Source organism: Hemitrygon akajei, unplaced genomic scaffold (genome assembly GCF_048418815.1).
Source record: "Hemitrygon akajei unplaced genomic scaffold, sHemAka1.3 Scf000133, whole genome shotgun sequence".
NCBI classification, from domain to species: Eukaryota; Metazoa; Chordata; class Chondrichthyes; order Myliobatiformes; family Dasyatidae; genus Hemitrygon; species Hemitrygon akajei.
The window spans coordinates 84,394-92,181 of record NW_027332019.1 but is presented as its reverse complement, the minus strand read 5'-3'; positions in this window follow the sequence as shown (position 1 = coordinate 92,181).

The following is a 7,788-nucleotide window of genomic DNA, read 5'->3' as shown; positions in this document are numbered from 1 at the left end:
CACCAGGACATGAGTATGGATCTACCAGAGGAGCTGGGAATTTAATACTGATGATAATATTGTAGAGAATAAAAGCAGGTATCAGTGTGGTGACCGGGATTGTCAGGAAAATACACAAGTCCTTCATGTGCCCTGTGAGTGCAGACTCTGACTGACACAGGTCTTCCCCCTTCCGGATCAGCATCTCTCACTGTTGTTAGAGGCAGAAGAGGGGAGTGGTCGTGATCAGGACTGAATCATCAGGGGAACAGACAGGAGAATCTATTGATGTGAACGGGACACCCGAATGGTATGTTCCCTCCTCGCTGCCAGGGTCAGGGACGTCTTGGATCGTGTCCGCAGCATTTTAGAGAGGGAGGGAAAAGAGCTAGATATTTTGGTAAATTTGTGGCAATGACATTGGAAGTAAAAGCAAATAGGTCCTGAAAATAGAATTTGGAGAGCTTGGTAGAAAGCTCTGAAGCAGCACCCCCAGGGTTGTAATTTCTGGATTGCTGCCTGTGCCACGTGCTGGTGAGGGTAGAAACAGGATAATTTGGCAGATAAACATGGCTGAGAAGATGGTGCTGGGGACAGGGATTCAGGTTCTTGGATCAATGGGATCTGTTCTGGTGGAGGAATGACCTGCTCAAAAGGGATGGGTCGCACCTCGACCCGAGGGAGAACAATATTCTCACAGAGAGGTTTGATAGAGCTGTTGGGGAGGGTCTGAACTAATTTGGTGGGTGGGGGGTTGGAAGTGGAGTGAAGGGATAGGACTGATGGTAAAAATGCAAAGATAGCATGCAGTCAGACTGTCAGATATGGCGGACAGATGAGAGGAGAAAATTGCAGCAAGCAGGGTGAGTATCAGTGCATTAGGGATGCAGAATTAAAAAGGGTAGCAGATACAGTACACAAAGTGTTATATCTCAATGCACGGAGTATGAGAAATAAGGTGGATGATCTTGTTGCACTATTACCGATTGTCAGGTGTGATGTTGTGGCCATCACGGAATCGTGGCTGAAGGATGGTTGTAGTTGGGAGCTGAATGTTCAAGGTTACACAATGTATCGGAGGAAGGAAGGAAGGTGTGGCTCTGGTGGTAAATCAGCAGCAAGATGTGACATAGGATTGGAAGATGTTGAATCTTGTGGGTTGAGGTAAGGAACTGCAAAAGTAAAAATGACACTGACACCAGTCATATACAGGCCTCCCAACAGTCAGTGGGTTGAGGCCCACAGATTACAACTGAAAATAGAAAAGGCTGATGAAAAGGACAATGTTATGATAATCATGGGAGATTTCAACATGCAGGTCAATTGAGAAAATCAGGTTGGTAAAGGATCTCAAGAGAGTGAGTTTGTTGAATGCAATGTGATGGCTTTCTCGAGCAGTTTGTCGTTGAGTCTATTCGGGGAACAGCTCTACTGGATTGGGTGTTATGTATTGAAGCAGAGGTGAGAAGTTAAAAGAAACCTTAGGAAGCAGTGCTTACAACATGACTGAGTTCAACTTGAAATCTGATAAAGAGACAGTAAAATCTGACATTGTAGTATTTCAGAGGAGAAAAAGAAATTACAGCGGTCTGAGAGAAGAGTTGGCCAAAGCAAATTGGAAGGAGATGCTGGCAGGGATGAGAGCAAAGCAGAAATTGTGTCAGTTTCTGGGAAAATGAGGAAGGTGACGGATAGATTTATTCCAAAAATAAATAAATACTAACATAGCAAAATAGTAAAACCGTGGCTGACAAGGGAAGACAAGTTAACCTAAAGACAAAAGAGTTGGCATACAACTAAGCAAAAATTAGTAGGAAGACAGAGGATTGGAAAGCTATTAAATATCTACAGAGAGGAATTAAAACGATGATTGGGAGGGGAAAAATAAACAAGAAATTTATTTGAATTGAATTGACTTTATTACTTACATCCTTCATATACATAAGGATTAAAAATCTTTATGTTATGTCTCCACCTAAATGTGCAATGTGCAATGTATAGTAATTTATTATAAACAATATGTATAACATGCAGGACAATATAACATAGAAATACAGTTGTGTCAGCATGAGTTAATCAGTCTGATGGCCTGGTTGAAGAAGCTGTCCCGGAGCCTGTTGCTCCTGGCTTTTAATCTGTGGTACCGTATCCTGGATGGTAGCAACTGGTACAGGTTGTGGTTGGGGTGACTCTGGTCTCCAAAGATCCTTTGGGCCCTTTTTACAGACCTGTCTTTGTAAAACAAGTTGGCAAACAATATCAAATTGTTTTTCAAGTATAGTAAAAAAAAACAGAGATGAGAGTGGATATAGGGCCGCTCGAAAATGAGGTCGGATATATTTAATAACGCGGGATAAAGAGATGGCAGATTAAACAAATATTTTGCACCAATCTTCACCGTGGAAGACACTAGCAATGTGCCCGGTGTTGAAGAGTGCGAGGGAAGAGAAGTGAGTGCAGTTGCTGTTACAAGGGAGAAGGTGCTCAAAAAGCTGAAAGACCTAAAGGTACATAAGTCACCCGGACCAGATGAACTGCACCCTAGTGTTCTGAAAGAGGTCGCAGTAGAAATTATGGAGGCATTCCAAATGATCTTTCAAAAATCATTGGACCCTGGCATGGTGCCAGAGAACTGGAAAATGGCAAATGTCACTTAACTCTTTAAGTAAGGAGGAAGACAGCAGAAAGGAAATTATAGACAGTCAGCCTCACCTCTGTGGTTGGGAAGAAATTGGAGTCAATTTTTAAGTATGAGGTTATGGAATACTTGGTGACACTGGACAAGACAGGGCAAGTCAGCATGGCTTCGTTAAGGGAATATCCTGCTTGACAAACCTCTAGGGATTCTTTGAGGAGATTACAAGTAGGATAGATAAAGGGGATGCAGTGGTTGTTGTATATTTGGAATCTCAGAAGGCCTTTGACAAGGTGCCACACATGAAGGTGGTGACCAGGTTAAGAGGCCATGGTATTACAGAAAAGTTACAGGCATGGTTAGAATATTGGCTGATTGGTAGGAAACAGCGGATGAGTGTAAAGGGATCCTTTTCTGGTTGGCTGCCAGTGACTCGTGTTCCATATATATGCTGTATATCAAGATCTAGCTGATGGAATAGACCATAAGATATAGGAACAGAAGTAGGCCATTCGGTGCATCGAGTCTGCTCCACCATTCAGTCATAGGCAGATCCAATTCTTCCAGTCATCCCCACTCCCCTGCTTTCACCCTATACCCTTTGATGCCCTGGCTAATCAAGAACCTACATATCTCTGCCTTAAATATGACTTGGCCTTCACAGCCACTTGTGGCAACAAATTCCACAGATTTTCCACACACTGACTAAAGTAATTTCTCCGCATCTCAGTTCTAAAAGGAAGTCCTTTAATCCTGAAGTCATACCCTCTTGTCCTAGAGTAGATGGCTTTGTTTCCAAGTTTGCATATGATAACGAAGATTGGTGGAGGGGCCGGTAGTGTTGAGGAAACAGTTAGGCTGGACAAGGTCTTGAATGAGGAGAATGGGAAAGAAAGTGGCAAATGATATACAATGTTGGAAAATGCACGGTCATGCACTGTGGTAGTAGAAATAATGTGCAGATTTTTTTTCCAAATGGGGAGAAACCCCAAAAAGCTGAGTTGAAAATGGACTTAGCAGTCATTCTGCAGAACACAATAAAGGTTATCTTGCAGGTAGAGTCAGTGGTGAGGAAGGCAAATTCAATGTTAGCATTCAATTCAAGGGGTTTAGAAAAGTATTCAATTCAAGAGCAGGGATGTGATGCTGAGACTAGTGAAACCCCACCTTGTGTATTGTGAACTTGGGCTCCTCGTCTAAGAAAGGATGTGCTGGCATTGCAGAAGGTTCATTTCATAAGGATGATTCCAGGAATGAAAGGGTTATCATACGAGGAACTTTTGATAGCTCTGTGTCTGTACTCGCTGGAATTTAGAAAGATGAGGGGGGATCTCATTAAAAACTTTCGAATGATGAAAGTCCTAGACAGAGTAGATGTGGAAAGGATGTTTCCCATGGCGGTGGAGTTTAGGACAAGAGGGAACAGCCTCAGGATAGAGGGGGGGGGGGGTCTATTTAAAACAGATGCAAAGAAATTTCACACACACACACACACACACACACACACACACACACACACACACACACACACACACACACACACACACGCACACACACGGATATACTATCAGAGTGTGACACACAGCCACAGAAATAGGCACAAATTCCCACTTAGGATTGAAATCTGCCGTCCTTACCCAGTCTGTCTCTTCTGTGGCACTGAGCTGCCCTCTGACGTGACGTCACATCAACACTTCACAGACAGACTCCGGGGTGAGATTCCTCAGGAGGATGATCTGGGAGGGTTTGATGGATGTTGAACCCACGGCCCACTTCATCAATCTGCAAGACTAAGATGTCTTCTTGAGCATGGCCCATTTGTGTGTGTTTGCCCCCCCACCCCCATCCCTCTAACCATTTCCCATCTGTGAACCGGCCCAAATTTATTTTAAAATATTTTATTTTTACTTGTTTCTACAGCATCTGAGGGCAAATTCCATTTACCAACCTCCCTCTCTATGAGAATGTTACCCGATAGACCACTCAGAAAAATTTCCCGTCTCACTTTCAATCTGAGGCCTCTGGTTCTGTGCTCCCATTTCTTGGAAAAAGAAACGTTATTTAAGCTCCTTATGAATTATTTACCTTGATAAGGGGTCATACCTGAACATCCTACACTACAGCTGAATAGCCCAAGCTTAACCACTCTCTGCTTTTAACCCAAGCCCCCAGTCCTGGTAACATCCTCCTGAAGCCTCCTGTCCAGTGTAATGACATCCTTCCCATATTCGGGAACCGGAAATGCAGACAATGCTCCAAGTGTGGTCTATCATCGACATCAAAGGCCTTGCTGAATTTCATGGGGACAGTGTGGAACAGGCTGATGAATACACGACTGAAAGTGTTTTTTTAGATTGGGACAAGAAGGGCGGCGTGGGAGCTAAATTCTGAAGGAAGGCAGTTTTTTTAAAAACTTTGCGTACAAGAACGGCGAGACTGCGCAGGACAGCGCAGAGAGTTTAAAAAGATGACCACCCTATACAGCGGGCAGCGGAGTGGGTGACAGCAGAGTGTAGGGCTTTGGCTCAACGGGCTTAGGAGGTAACGGGAAGAGGCGAGAACGAGGCACCGACTCTTTTTCTCCGCTTGGCAAATCGCCCGGACGGACGGGGGAACAGCAGGGCACATTAGCTAACGGTTTAAAAAGTTCGTGTGTTTGGCGAAGTAAGTGGGTGAGTAGACCTATCTTTCTTTGTTTCATTCCTGTCGAATTAGGTAGCATGTCTGCAGGGTTAGTGCTTTGTTCAGGGTGTCAGATGTGGGAATCCTGGGAGACCTCCAGCCTCCCTGATAGCCACATCTGCACCAGGTGAACCGAGATTCAGCTCCTCGGAGACCGTGTTAGGGATCTGGAGCTGCAGCTTGATGACCTACTGCTTATTAGAGAAAATGAAGAGGTGATAGACAGGAGCTACAGGGAGGTAGTCATCCCTAGGCTACAGGGGTCAGAAAACTGGGTGACTGTCAGGAGAGGGAAGGGAAATGCCCGGATAGTGGAGAGCACCCCTGTGGCTGCCCCCCTGAGCAACAAGTATATCGTTTCAGATGCTGTTGAGGGGGATGACATGACAGGGGACGGCCACGGTGACCGGGTCTCTGGCACTGAGCCTGGCGATGTTGTGCAGGAGGGAAGGAGGGAGAAGAGGAATGTGGTAGTCATAGGGGATTCCATAGTCAGGAGAACAGACAGGAGATTCTGTGAGCCTGGTAGAGATACCTGCATGGTGTGCTGCCTCCCAGGTGCCAGGGTACGGGATGTCTCGGATCAGGTCCAGGATATTCTGAAGGGAGAGGGCGAGCAGCCAGCTGTCTTGGTACATGTTGGTACCAATGACATAGAGAGGAAAAGGGAGGAGGTCCTGAAGAGAGATTTCCAGGAGTTAGGAATGAAGCTGAGAAGCAGGACCTCCAGGGTAGTAATCTCAGGATTGCTAACTGCGCCACGTGCTAGGGAGGGCAAGAATAGTAGGATCAGGCTGATGAATGTGTGGCTGAGAGACTGGTGCAAGGAGCAGGGCTTCAGATTCTTGGATCATTGGGATCTCTTCAGGGGGAAGTATTACCTGTTCAAAAAGGACGGGTTACACCTGAACCATAGCGGGAATGTTTAATAGAACTGTTAGGGAGGGTTTAAACTAATTTGGTAGGGGGATGGTAAACCGGAATGATAGAGCGGAGGAGGGGGAAAACAGAAATAAATCTAAGATAGTGAGCAGTAAAGATGTCAGGAAGGACAGGCAGGTGATGGGGCAAATTTGCAGCCACTGAGATGAGTTGCAGTGCAATCAAAACAAAGAGTACCAAATACTGGACTTAAGGTGTCATACTTAAATACACACAGCATAAGGAATAAGGTGGATGATCTTGTCGTACAGCTACAGATTGGCAGGTATAATTTTGTGGCCATCACTGAGACGTGGCTAAAGGATGCATGTCTCTGAGAGCTGAACGTCCAAGGATACACAGTGTATCGGAAGGATAGGCAGGTAGGCAGAGGGGGTGGCGTGGCTTTATTTGTAAGAAATAATATTAAATCATGAGAAAGAGGTGACATAGGATCAGAAGGTGCAGAATCTTTATGGGTTGAGCTGAGAAATAGCAGGGGTAAAAGGACCCTGATGGCAGTTATCTACAGGCCTCCTAACAGCTGCAGTGATGTGGACTACAAATTACAATGGGAAATAGAAAAGGCTTGCCAGGAGGGCAGTGTTATGATAATTGTGGGGGGATTTTAACATGCGAGTGGATTGGGAAAATCAGGTCGACACTGGATCTCAAGACAGAGAATTAGTAGAATGTCTACGAGATGGCTTTTCAGAACAGCTTGTTGTTGAGCCCACTAGGGGATCAGAGGTACTGGATTGGATATTGTGTAATGACCCAGAGGTGATTAGAGAGATTGAGGTGAAGGAACCGTTAGGAGACAGTGATCGTAACATGATTGAGTTCACTGTGAAATTCGAGAAAGAGAAGCCGAAATCCGATGTGTCGGTATTTCAGTGGAGTAAAGGAAATTACAGTGGCACGAGAGAGGAACTGGCCAAATTTGACTGGAAAGGGACACTAGCGGGAGGACGGCAGAGCAGCAGTGGCTGGAGTTTATGCGAGAAGTGAGGAAGGTGAAACACAGATATATTCCAAAAAAGAAGAAATTTTCGAATGGAAAAAGGATGCGACCGTGGCTGACAAGAGAAGTGAAAGCCAAAGTAAAAGCAAAGGAGAGGGCATTCAAGGAAGCAAAAATTAGTGGGAAGACAGAGGATTGGAAAGTTTTTAAAAGCTTACAAAAGGAAACTAGGAAGGCCATTAAGAGGGAAAAGATGAACTATAAAAGGAAGCTAGCAAATAATATCAAAGAAGATACTAAAAGCTTTTTCAAGTATATAAAGAGCAAAAAACAGGTGAGAGTGGATATAGGACAGATAGAAAATGATGCTGGAGAAATTGTAATGGGAGATAAGGAGATGGCTGAGAAACTGAACGAGTATTTGCATCAGTCCTCACAGAGGAAGATATCAGCAATATTCCGGACACTCAAGGGGGTCAGGGAAGAGAAGTGTGCGCAGTCGCAATTACGACAGAGAAAGTACTCAGGAAGCTGAATAGTCTAAGGGTAGATAAATCTCCATGACCAGATGGAATCCACCCTTGTGTTTTCAAGGAAGTAGCTGTGG